This window comes from Thermobia domestica, chromosome 4, assembly GCF_964235325.1.
Source record: "Thermobia domestica chromosome 4, izTheDome1.hap1.1, whole genome shotgun sequence".
NCBI lineage: Eukaryota > Metazoa > Arthropoda > Insecta > Zygentoma > Lepismatidae > Thermobia > Thermobia domestica.
In genome coordinates this window covers 109,549,932-109,564,298 of record NC_137457.1, presented here as the reverse complement: position 1 = coordinate 109,564,298, position 14,367 = coordinate 109,549,932, and positions in this window count along the sequence as shown.

Here is a 14,367-nt window from a genome sequence, read left to right as displayed (position 1 = left end):
TTGATACTTATGGTTGTTGCTTGTCACCAGCTGCATAAATCCATTCCAATTTGGGCTAGTTAGTGTCTTCAACCAGTTGAGAATCATCCATTTTAGATCGTACAGAAGGTGGATTTCAGTTTGGATATTCAAAACACAAAGGTATCTTATATCTTCAATGATTAAATCCGAAAGGCCATTACCTTTGCGTGTGTACGTTAAAAGTGGTATATTCCATTCATTCTTTGACAGTGTACGTTTTTTGAACCCAGGTATTGCTCAATGATATGCGAGCAACTGAATATGAATGGACACCATTAGGAGGTATCCTCGTACCAGCAAGATTGACAAAGGAACCCGCTCCGTGTAATTTCCTGTAACTGTACAAAGGGCTGTGAAAGTATGTACGGTTTTCGGAAAGCAGGAATTGTGTGCTCTAATTTATGTCATTCTCGAGGAATTGGATGTATGAATGCAGAACCAAATCATGAAGACTATAGAGATGAACGAGATAATGATAACCTCATTGATTTCTAATAAAATAAGTCCGAATGAACTAGTTACAAAAATGTTCTTAAAGTGCATACTAACGTCTAATGTAAATACAAAGTTGATTTGAAGAATGCTAGGAGGAAAATTGCATTCAAGTTTAAATAAGACACTTTTAAAAAAATATATTTAAATGACTATTGTAGTTGAGAGTGATTCTAAGTGTGTGAATTACGATTTTCCTATGAATAGGAGACTACCAATTGCTGCTACTTTCTAATGCTGTCAATAAATGAATTTTGTGCTATATTTAAGTGATGCAAAACTATGTATCATAAAAGCTTACTCCATTGGGAAAAACGTTGGCCATTTTAAAAGTAAATTAATAATGATGATAGTGAAAACGGTGGCTGAGTTTTGTTAAGATACGATAATTGTCAGTGTTGCAAGGTTTGAAGAATTTATGCGAAAATCACGTTTTGTCCCGAAATTTTGTGTTTTGCGCTTCTGCCACAAATTGGGGTTGCCTAATATAAGTGTTACCTCGTTCAAATTTACGTTACTTAAGATTTCCAATGACATATAACTCTTGGTCCTATGTGATAAAGGGAGCTGACTAGAACCGTGAAAGTATGTCACCTTATGCACTTTTGTACAAAGAGGTAAGAAAGTAACATAAGTTATATTTTTTTCTCGGCTTGTATTGCACCGATTTGTGTCATTGTTGGCTATGATTGAGATAAATATCAAGAGTATCTGTTGATGGTGTTTCGTTGGTGTGCAATAACTGCCAGTGTTGCAAACTTCTCATTATTTCTGAAAATATCTTTTTTTAATAAAAAAAGCTGTTTTCTTCTTCCTCTTCTTCTAGAAATTTAGCACGATGGGCATATATGTTATTTACTTAGATTCTCCGTCTTTCAAGCTTTCCAACCATATATGATTCATAGCTTTGTGATAATTAGAACGGTGGCTAGAAGAATAAACATAAAGGGTGACGATTTCCATATATTCCTTGTCGTCATCTAAAAATGGCGGACATTTTTCAAAATTGCGGGAAAAGCTAGAGTGGGATTTTAGGGGACTTTTAGTATGTTATTCCTGACACATCCCCCTAATTCCATACCAATTTTCAGCTTGTTACTAATTTGTTCCTTTCTCAATCCTATCTTTACTGGACTATTAGTATATTATTTAAAAGACGAAACATATCTACACAATTTTTTCTCGATTGCGAAGGCTAGCTTGATACATATACTAGTTGAGATGGTAATTTCTTCTTAAGGTGAGAAATGGATATGATTAAAGAGCCCATCTTGAAGTGGTTACAAACTACATTCCAAAGTTATTAGAAACGCTTTCGCGACCCCAGAAAACTATTACTTTGACAACTATTTAAGTAAGTTTTTACATTTTATTAATCATATCTCCAAGCCCCTCATCCTGTAAAGATGGGGATGAATTTAGATATAACGCCATTGAGTGCCTCACTATTTATCTCAACGACCGAGAAAACAATGGATAACACTCTACAATTAGTCATTTTACACTATTTTTACATGCCACTCTTCCCAACTTCAATCCCTTGAGGTATCTGAATTCCACAATATTTTTTTCCTTAGATTGAAAGTAATATGTCTCCCATGTCTGGTAAAAGTTGCTCCAGACATTCCGGAGTTTCGCTGGAATATACACGTATACATACATCAAAACATTTAGAGCTGTGTGAGCAATGCTTTTGATGTTGCTCCTGTAAATTCAAAATCCAGGAGGCATAGTCGCTCATACCAAAACGTGGCGTTAAATGACATTGTGTGTGTAACAGTGTCACGAACTCAAACTATGGATTTGACACTAATCTCAGTCACTTGAGACATTTTATTTTTCATCCTTTATCGCTCGCCATAATGATGGGTTTTGAATCAATTGAATTGATTTTGAGTTGAACGTCCCGTCAGCAGTGAGGCTATATGATACGTAGAACTACTAATTAACGCGAACTACATGAGCTCTCGCTGGGGGCCGAATCTGGGTCTCCCACACCGAAAGCGTGTACGCTATACGCTTAACCACAAAGGAGCTTTACGATGAGAGTTAAATTTGGACTTTAACGCTTTCGGAGTTGTAATTATTAATTTCTGCAACAACGAGAACTATGGATTCGACACTAATATCGATCGCTTCTACTTTATATATATTGGCGGAGAGAAAGGGACCACATCCATATACAAAGGCCTTGCAGATTATTGAACTGAAATCCTTTGGAAAGAAATCATATTCTGCCTTCTTTATCGAGTATAAATAAATCTCTTAGACATGTCTTCGTGTTCGTAAATTTCCTGTTTACATAGTTTTGGGGATCGGGAGTTTTGTGTCTGTAACGAAGATTGGAGTTTGTATAATAATTTCTGTTTATACCCGAATAGTCTCTTTACCTTTCAGGAAGCGTAAATCGCTTGCTGTAATGAGAAAATTCAGAAGTAACTTCCGATGAAAAATAGCTTCAAATAAATACACTACATAATTTATTCATTGCGATTATATTATTTTCTTAATTTGTATTTAACATTCACATATATCATAGAATACCAACGTACTGTGAACACCTGTTATATTTTAAACATAATAATCACTTTGTTCTGCAATGATTGTATGTTATATATATACAACTGACTATTTTAATGTAATTATTTTATATAATTTCTCATGCATTGCGGAAAATAGAATTTCATAAAAAACATTGACTCAGATAGGAATCGAACCCTCGACCTTACGATTTTAAATCCAACGGCGCCCCACTGAGCTAACGCAAGCGCTCCACGAATAATACTTCTAGCGGTATTTAAGGTAATAATTACATTTATATCCACTGCAAACGCTGTTTTTGTTCTACTTTGACTTTTATTATAATACTCAGGAGAGAATAATGTTCTATGTCTTAACTTTCACCATTCTTTTACCTATGGAAAGATTCGTTTACGTATCTAAATATTCCATTAAGTATGGAGAGCAAAATGACAAACAAGCATGTGCTGGCATTTATACAGTCTCGAAATATTATATCATTAAGTATTTCAATCAATGTTGCTTTTTTATATATAATTGGTAACAAGTCTTATTATATTTAAATGAAGAAAAACACATCTGCAAGATTTTTCCCGATTGCAAAGGTTGGCTTCGAGGTTCGAACCTGGTTTACTTTTTCCCGAAGATACCCGAAGTTGGACTTAGAAAATTTTTGCCCGAAACAGCAATAAAGAATGCGCTCAACCTTTTTGAGACAAGGTGTACCTATTGCTTGGGTGATGAGCAATAAAATTACAGCAGGGACCCAGCACTTTGATTTGTGTAAATCAAAGCCTGGGTCATGCCACTATTTCATGCATGTGGGTTGGTGTCAATTAGACATCTGATTGCTAATACAATCAATGCCTCGCTTTGACTCTGTTCTCCCTTTCTCTCTTTCTCTTATACACACACACGCAATTAGAAAATCCACGGGCGTCTCACCCCATAATTTGAGTCCGGCTTAGGACTTATACGTTTAACTGTGTAACAGTTACCCACCGACCTCATTAAAAAAAAGTCGAAAGTTATCGTCTTAATAAAAAGTAGAAAAAATGTTACCACAGTCAAATTGTGGGAATTTAAAGGGTTAATATAGAACGAGTCTTACTTAAGGCGCCAAGGAACCTAAAGAATCTGGACATTACGCACGAATGAATTACAAGAGAGCGGAATTGTAAGATTTCATGTCTGTCGACTATAGTACGTTTAAGTGCTTACATTGGTGCCATTAACAAAGCAGTAGATTAGAGAACCATGTATAATATTGCTTTCAGTAGAAGCGGTATATAGTATACAGGAAGCTCTATGATTAGCTATTTGGAAGATGAAATCTTACAATCATGGTATTCTCCTCGCATATAACTGCAAAGAGGTTTCGTGTGAAATCAAAATAATAGATTTTTTTAATACCAGTTTCTAACCCTAGTATTAAGCATGAATTCAAACCAATTACGAGTGGAAACGCTAGTGTCATAAAAAATTAAGAACTTATTATGAACAAACTTATTTGCTAAGTACAATCAAATATGCTGGCAAATAATGAGTGAAGAATGGTACATAACTAAATTACATATACATGTAACCAATGTTCTTTGTGTAGAAAGTCACAAGTGTAAAATGTGGTTGTCTCAGACTAATAACGTGATTCAGCTAAGAAATAAAAAAAATAAGTACACCAAAGAAATAGCGTGAAGCGCTTTAAAGTTGGACTGATCTGCACAACAAGATTGCAAGAGCAGTACCATTTGTCTATAGCATAACTCAAATGAGAAACACATAGCGATATAGAATAGTACACTCGACATTTTTGCCCTATTTCTAAATTCTTGCTGCAATTGTAAGTCAGTGACCTTTTGAATCTCTATGATTGAGTTCAACAATGTATCCTCGTCGCCATAAGTGTCTTTACATCGCAGTGACGGGTATATGACCGCGCAGTACTCCAAAGAAGGGATGGTTTAAAAAAAATTGTGATTAATTTTGAAGAGTTTTTATTTTGACTACGGAATTAACATAGCTATAGCGACCAAAGACAGAGATTTGAAGCATCAGTGCACGAAAAGATTCGTATTCTCAGTTTTTCTATTTATTGTTTTATATGTTAAATTAAACACAATAATATGTATCAGTGATATCGCAGATCGTATTATTTTGTAAAATCGTGTTTGTAATCTATTGCCAAAACATTCATCTCCAGACATGATGTAGAGAGAAGAGAAAGAGATACGACATTTGTAATATACGCATATGTGACTCACTAAGTAATTGTAGAAATTAGTAAGAGAGCTAAAAGGAGGTCTAGAAGTCTGAACATTTTTTAGAAACGTCCTAGATATGTGAAAATATAGTTAAAAATTGCAGAAGGTATAACGTAATTTTTCATTCTTATATCCTAGTATACTTTTTCTTTCACATCCAAACATCTCTATTCATAATTACGAGGTAAAGGTGAAGAGAGAAACATTTCCATTTCAAGAATGATATCAGAAAAATCTTTTGACTTAGACTAGATTCGAACTCGCAACACATGAATCCATGAGTCTGCGCTCTACCGATTGAGCTAACACTTGCTGTTGCAAAAGCCTGATTTCTACAACTACCGGTTGCTGAATGGTGTGTATTAACGAAATTGGCCGAGATAATTGCTTCATATAGCTTTTGCAATAATAATAATAATAATAATAATAATAATAATAATAATAATAATAATAATAATAATAATAATAATAATAATAATAATAATATTAATAATAATAATAATAATAATAATAATAATAATAATAATATGAAGAAGAAGAAGAAGAAAGAAGATGAACAGAACTTAAAAAATTGCATTGTTAAAAGTTTGGTGTGCGAAGTTAATCCTAATATGAGATTTTATTATATTATTTATTTTATATATAATAAATGTAAGCAAGGTTTATTCGTGCGTGCTACTCAAACTGAGCAACTCACTACCGTAGTCTCATAAGGGTTGTACGCGTATGGTACAGTAGCCTTGCGTCTTCCAACCATGATGAAAGATTCGGTTTGAACCTATGAGGAAGGAGGGGATTCAAAGAAAGAAAAGTGGTTTAGAAATTATGCAAAAGTAGAATATCTGACGAGGTGAGGTGATATAGAGTTCAGCGTGCCTTTCAGCTGTGACTCTATACAAGATGTGAATCTACGAATTAACGTGGAACCCGAACCACACGACTCCTGCCGGGAATCAAAACCCGTATCCCCTCTAGCTCTATCATGGGAGACACAGGGACATGTAACAATAATCGAAAATGAACGATATTACTGTTAAATCCATAGCTTTTGAGGTCCTAAAAAGTTCTAATTGATAGATATGAATGTCTATTCAATAGTTTTCGGGGTCGCTGAACTGAATAATGACCCCATTTTTTAGCGGCTAGTTGATTCATTTGCTCCTGCTGGAAATGGATTCGTACTAATTCATTCCGATTCAAATATGTATTATACTGGGAAAACTAATCTCAAATATATCTTTGAATTATAAACCTATTCTTCCCGCGCAACGCCGGGTATTTCAATTAGTATATAAATAATTTAAGAAATAATGAGTATATTTAATGGAAACAGACATATGTATTTTTGAATGCTGAATATGAATTGCTAATTCATACTTTATCTAGTAGAAATTGGTGCATCCATTATATATTCTGAAGTAATAGGCAGAACTATTGAAGGTATATTTTATTTATCTACTGTCGAATTTAGTGTGCAATAATTTCACACAAATTATTTCGAAACTATCGAGACGAGACTGAAACCGCTATTTGTTGGTTTAAAGGAGACTTATACTGTAAATAGTCTCGTATAGTCTCGTTTTGATACCAGTGCTACTTCAGGGTTTGTTCTCTAGTAACTGGTTGCGTAGTGCACCTACAGTATATAAGACGTCGTATATTTAAATGTTTGAGAACTTACCCTACCTCCAATTGACGGATCGTTCTAACTAAAACTACTAGACCGTTTATGTAATTTTGCGTTTAAGTACTGGTCCTATCCTTAGGTCAATTATTTTCTTGCAACAGAGAATGAAATTGTAAAAGTTATAATGCTGATCGCGCATAATACTGTAAAGATAAAAGGCACTTTATAGAGTGTCGGACTCCGTGGCGTAAATACAGTAGTTGCTGGCTTGGTAAGTTCATCACTGAATGCGTTTCCGTCATACTCGTACAATGACGTCAACTTTGACACATGCTCGGGACAGGACCACAGGAGGAGTAACGCTGTTGTTTGCCTACTCGCTTGCTGCTGTTTATTCTCTTTGGAACCTGATGTGAAATTAATGCTTTCTCCTTACTTTCAGCTGTCTTTGCTATTTCTAATTTAGATGTCTATTATATTAGTGGAATTATATTCCATCATGAAAATATATTTTATTTCTTTTTAAATGTAAATAAAAAGAAAATTGTATTTGGACTAGTTTCCCCACTACTCTAGAGGTATTGTCTTGGGTGCGCTTTTCTTTTCTTTTCCTTAAAGTATTAGAAGTATTTCACTGATCCTGTGCTCATAAAAATTATTTTATCAGTCTTCTAATGTATTTTCTATTTTTTTTTTGGTCGTATGTGATTTGATAGTTTGTGTATCTTCTCTTTCTGGTATTTTATTCACATCTTGCTCTCCCTCTATGCATTTAGCATCTTGCCATTATATGTTCTGATGTTTTCTTGTGGATATTTTTATGTATTTTTTTCTTCTTTTTATTTTCTCTTCTATTGTTCATTTGTGGATGTAATATTAATTTTGTAAGCCTGTTGTAACTGGGATAAAATCCTGTAATAGGCAGCAATAATAAATAAATAAATTAATTAATTAAAGGCCGCGGTGGTTCAGTGGTAGAGCGTTCACCTTTAGTGCTTGTTGCCTCGGGTTCGATCCCAGCCCCCGCCAATTGAAATTTGTAGCAGACGAACACCCTGTGCGTGGGTATGCTGGGGGTTCTCTCATTTCCTCCCACTCTCTTCATTTCATTTATTACTCATCATCACCGTCTCCTTTAGCCTAACCGGCATAATCGTGGGACGTAAAACTTAAAGATTTCATTTCATTTCTTCAACACAAATGCAATTAAAACCTGACTCTGAGAGCGCAACAATGTTATCTTGTTCGAAGGGTCAGTGATTTTGTGTCGAAGGTAATGTCACGCGAAGAGACAGGCTGTGCGTGGGCTTACCTTGTGTTACTTTTGGCAACATTGCTCTTGGTCAAGTGACCTATTGCTCTAAAGCTATACAGCGAGCTGTGCGCGTTCTGTTACCCCCTTTCTGCCCCTGGCTGTGTTTGCGAAAATATTATATGCTTTTCATGCATTGGGATAAGGGTTAAGACACCTTCCATACCTTGGGACAATGGAAGGAAGTAACATATAAAATGATGGAAAACGACAACCGATGTTAATGTAGAGTTCATAGTTTCATGGTCGCTGAGATGATTAGGCGTAAAGCTATCCGCTATTTTCTGCTAGTGGTTTCTTCATATACGTCTACCAAGTTAACGAATCTTGAGTTATCTGCGTACAGTAGTTGGTTAGTGTGTCCTCGATGGATATTTTTACTTTTTCCATGATCATCCAATACCATACAGTATTTTTTACGTTTTGGAAAAGCTTGATTTTATAAATTCGTTAAACAACAATGTTTCTTTTTTCCTAAACATGTTTCCTCTTCATTGTAACTAATTTAAATATTTTCAATAATTCAGAATTTTAACTAAAAAATGTTACAATGATCAAGATTTGTATATGACGAGGAGCCTTCATTTCTCATCATTGTTATAACCGGAATCGAAAACTAATAAAAAATTGAAATAACTTAGTAGACGTAGAAAATCTATATAAATTATGAAAATCAACTATTAGTTGATTGTTAAAAGTATAGTAGATATATTTCTCAACCCATGTAGAAGATGCACTCTTTGCTTCATGAAAATAATAAACATTTTCCAAAAATAATTACAGAAAAGTAATTTGATGACATTTACTGAGCGAACGTAGGTTACTGTTTAGCGTTGACGCTTTGTAATTGAGAGCCTCCCGGTTCAAATTTCCATGCGAGGCATCCTGACTAGTGATTTTACAGTATAACAGGGCAAATTGCGGGATACTTTTAATACATAAACTTTGGTAAATTTTCTTGAAATCTTTGTTCTTATGTTGTTAATGTTTCAGTGTGAGATGGCATTTTGCTGCATGGAAAATATTTTTAGTAAACAAAATATAGTAGATGAATGGTTAGTGCAAGGGACTCTTACTTCTATGGCTTAGGTTCAAATCGAACATCAATTCATGCCAATGCCACAATCACAAGAGATGCTAGTTTGAGGAAAATTTCCACGGCACAGGATAGATCTTTTAAAAAGGGAAAAAAGATATATATATCGAATATGAGATAAAATGAAGGTAAATTTAGCTTTCCAATAGATGTTGCATTAAGCACTATGACCGTAGGGATAAAGACAATTCTTTCCACAATCCCACCATATGCACAAAATACAAATATAACAGACTCTTCATTCCTCCCTCAACAATCCTTCCAAACCCTTGCTAGAGAATATCATTGCCTAATATGTCTTTAAAATCCGAATGGATCAACAAACGAAAGGAATTCAACCGCAAGTATTGTTTATGGATTGGGTGACATTATTACAGTAGAAAGAAATGTCTCAAGGGGTGCTCCTCCATCTTGTCTTAAACAGTGTCTTCGCATAGTGTACTTTGGTTCAATGACCACAGTTAAGGGTTGAGAAAGACCACCGTAAATGAAATTCACATTATCAAAGTTAAAGCAAGCATGGGCACCCAAAAGGGGACGAAGGGGCCGGGCCCCACCTGGCTTACGACAGGTATAATGTATATGTATAATTTCTTAAGATTATCTTGAGAATACCAAACGTAATATACCAACCAGGGAGATGACCCCCTAAAAATTCTTCGGGCCCCCATGCAAGCAAGTAGGCTTTTCTTGTCCATTCGCCCAGGAAGTGGAGCGAATACTAAGAAAAGACGGGAGGTACAAAAGGATTTTTTAAAAATCATTTCTCAGGGAAATTTTAACTTAAGTTCCTAATGGCTCAAATCGCTGTCCACTGCTTAATGCTTTCTTTGTTAATATCTATTACTTCATTTGTCATTCGTCAAGATTTTCATTACTATCCTAAGTCGTTTTGTTTTTGTTTCATTTTTTTAATTTATAATGATGTGTGCTTTCACTTTTAATAATACTTTGTTTTTCATGTAATAGTAATGAGCAACAATATAAAACCAAGTGAGCATTTTATCCGAAAAGAAAACTACAAAACATGAAAGAAGATAAGAGGCAACCGAAGGCTCTAAAATGTTTCTTTCGCGTTCTGGACAAAATCATACAAATGTTGAGGTGGGGAGTTGTCAATACCAGTCACTGTTAACGAAGCATTTACGGTTCGACATTCTTTTGAAAGTGTAAGGGTATTTTACCTGATTGCAGTAATTTAATTATTGAATTAAAATGCAACGATACGGTCATTTCGTGGAGTTGATTTTGAGTTTAACGTCCCGTTCAGTAGCGAGGCTATATGACACGTGGACCTACTGATTAACGTGGAATCCGAACCACATGAGCTTCCGCCGGGAATCGAACCCGGGCCTCGCACTCCAAACGGTCATTTCGGTTACGGGTCTGAATTAAATTTCATGTATTTCAAAATATGTTTGAATACATTTATTTTTCACGCGGCATATAAGTATATAACTTGAAAGGATATAATCAAAAGCGACGAAAGGTCATTTGGATGACGAGTATTTTTTCAGTACTCTCACTTTCAATCACAGCAGCGTATACAGATGCTTGTTTTATTATAACAGTATAACAATAATTATTAATCCATTCTCTGTTATAAAATTTAGATAGAGCGATGTTTTAAATTTGTAATAATTCTAATGCAAAGTAGAGTTTAGATTATTAGTTACTTGTCTTCAGGGATGCACCAACATAGGTGCTAGGGATGCGCACGAGACGAGTCGAGACAGGATTTTTTCCAGGCAAAATTCCAGTCAAGACACGGTTCTTCTGAAAGAGAAATATACATTTTTCGAGTCGAGACATCACTTTTATAGCACATTTTCGAGACGAGACAGCCACACATCTTGTCTCGTGGGCATCCATTATAGGTGCAGTGTTCCTTTCAGAAAAATATCTTACGGGGGTAAACTTAGTGTTCAGAGGGCCACTGCTGCTACTCTTTTATTTATTATTATATTACAGACGTATTATTTTGATCTCCCAGTGGGGGTAGTGGCCCCCTAAAAATGTGTGTGGACGAAACAGGAAGTCTGAGAGTCTGGATCCCCCAATTAGCAAAATTTCAGGGGGCAAATACACAAAATTATTTGCATTTTGTAGGCTATTCCGAAAAATCTTCGGACCGCAAAGAAAAATCTTGGATGCATCATTGCTTGTGTTTACATTGTGTTACTGCCTGATTTCGTACTTCTATGTTGGAAAGAAACATGAAAGAATTGAATTGTTCTATAGGCCTAAGCGGCCCTGAAAAGAACTTTTTGCGGAGAAACCTGATTTCAAAGTTCTGCCGCTGGATCGGGGACAACTTAAATATCAATTAACACACACCTTTGTCATTTGTTGTGTATTGAACTATTTTAATTAAAATTAATAAAGAATTATTTGAAATCAAGTGTATCTCAAGAACGATTAAATGGACTAGCTTTGATGGCCATTGAAAATGACATTCAGAATGAACTTCATATGGATGCAATAATAAGAGATTTTGCCAAATTCAAAGCCAGAAAACTGTCTTTATAAAAGGAACTTTTCAGTAACAAAGAAAATGAGAAATTAAGCTAATTACCATATTTGTATCACTAGAAAACACTATTTTAATGAAGTGTAAGAGCATATCTCTGTCAAAATCAAACCTGTGATAATTTAGACTTGAAGCTTATGAGTTTTATTCTATTTCGACTTTTATGTTTTAACTGTATTTGTTAAAATACATCTTAGGTATAAATTTTAGTTGTTTCCTGTCCTTATTTAAGAAAAAAAAATATAAGTTATTAAAACTGGAATTTTGGTCATGATTCATCCACAGTTAATTAGGTTTAATTTCGCCATTTTCCTTTAATACTCACAGGAAGACTGAATTATTATATATTGAAGAAATATGTAATTGTAACAATTATCTGAAGAATTTCTGTCCATTACAGCATTCTATTCTTTTATTATCATTTAGGGGGGGAGATATAGCTCCCCCCTATTAACACCTTACTTGCTGCTCGAGTCCTGGTATTTCTTAAATCTCTTTTTTTTTTCTCTTCACATTTTTACAATATGTGGAAGTTTCGCGAACTGAGGAGCAGTCTGTAGGCTAGTAACATATATGTAAGATGGAGTAATGTCAGTTGTACTATAAATAGTCTGGTCACGCTTTATGTAACTCGATTGTACTTCTCCTCTTTTTGATTTCTTTCGTAATAAATACTTTATTATGGAATTCTTATTTATTTATTTATTGGACTCATTTAATGATTTAGGTACAAGCCAAGAATCCTCACATTTGTACTGGGCGATTCAGGTACAGTCTTAAAATTAAGCCTCTGAGCTACAAACTTCGATGTTACTTCTCTTCCATTAAGGTACCAGTTACTTGATTCCAGACTAGCGACCGAAGAAAACGCTCAGTTCGAGGTTAATCGCGGATTAATACAGAATCCGTCAGGTAGGAGGAAGAATACGAGAGAGAGAAGTATAGGTTCATTCCATCGAACCTGTCCTGTGCGTATGTTGCACAGGTGGTGGAGCCCCCAAACCAAACTCACACACCAACTTACTAACAATAAATGTAACAGATTTTGGTGGAGGTGCCTTGGGTACAATATTTTTGGTTTGTATAGTCCTTACATTTACCTTGGCTTGCTTGGTTATGTTATCGCAGGAAATGTAGTTTATCTTTCTTTTCGTAAATTACTTAGTGCTAATATTATAAGTTGTGCTTCGGAAACTATAGAAATAGACAGTGTTGTTGCGCTAGTTAAAAAAAAATATAGCGGAGAAACTTTTTCTTTTTTTTTGCGAATAGTGAACGTACTTAGTAGCATGTAATCCCGTGTTTAGTGGAGTGCGTTCCGTGACAGTGTTCACCCTACTAGCCTTTTAGCGAATTAATGTCGGCGTAATTTGAGATACTTATCAGACATTAAAATTTGATAAAAAGTAAAAGAAGATAAAACAGAGCATTAAATTTGGTTTTAAAAATAACAGGAATATCAATATACTACGTAAATTCTACATTTTTTTAAAGGAATAAAAATATACAGGAAGAAGGAAGTATGTCTATTATGATAAATTCAATCTAGAATTATATTTTTTATTTCCGTACGATTGAAGGAAATAACGCAATGAACCACAACATTTTTGTCTTCTTCCTGTCATTGCTAAAATAAGAAGTAGGTTAACAAGGGCATTGTCACGGACGAGTACTCGCTGAACTAAAAATTGTAAACAAACATGAGTTTTTCGCAGACACTAAAAACAAAATTGCGGGACATAGGTAAATCACATTGTCCTAATTCACCAGCTCATGATGGAAAGCATAATTATATTATAGATAGATGGCTAAATGTCTTTTGTACAAATTGCCACAAAATGAAATCGCCAGGATATGGTCCTCCTGAATATCCTCCCCCTCCATTTAATCCGGGGCAAATAAATACTTCAGGAGAGCTGAATGTTAGTGCCGATAGAACTCTATATCTTGACCCTCCTAGTATTAAGATAGAGGAACCGCCTTCTTCTGGCTGCGTAATGACGCCACTGGCAACATCCAGTCCGGTAGGGACTGAACCAATCCCTGCGACGGTCAACACAGGAACATGTGAGAAACCGCAACCTTTTCCTAGAACTTTGTTTACTGAGGCAGAAATGAATGAGACCCCACCGGGAGTCGATCCGAAGACTTTAGCAAACGAATTAAACTTAGCAGAAGAGTTAAAAGAGCAGAATTAATCGTTGCAGGTCAAACAGACCCTCGCGGGACTATTGAATTAGGATCTATTTCAGGTGTCGTTCCCAATACCGAATCGAACTTAGTTCAGGGAAGTGAAACAGAAATAGAGGCTATAGAAAATAAGTCAATCGCAGTTGAGTCGAGCACTAATAGCGACAAGGAACATATTTCTTCACAGGGGCCTGAGGGTATAGAAGTAATTTATTTCCCAATTAAGTATGAACCGTCAGAGATTCCTGACGAGTCTGTTCCCGAACAGTCTGGGCTGGAACCCGTATATGCTAATACTAGTTGTGAACCTTTAGACGC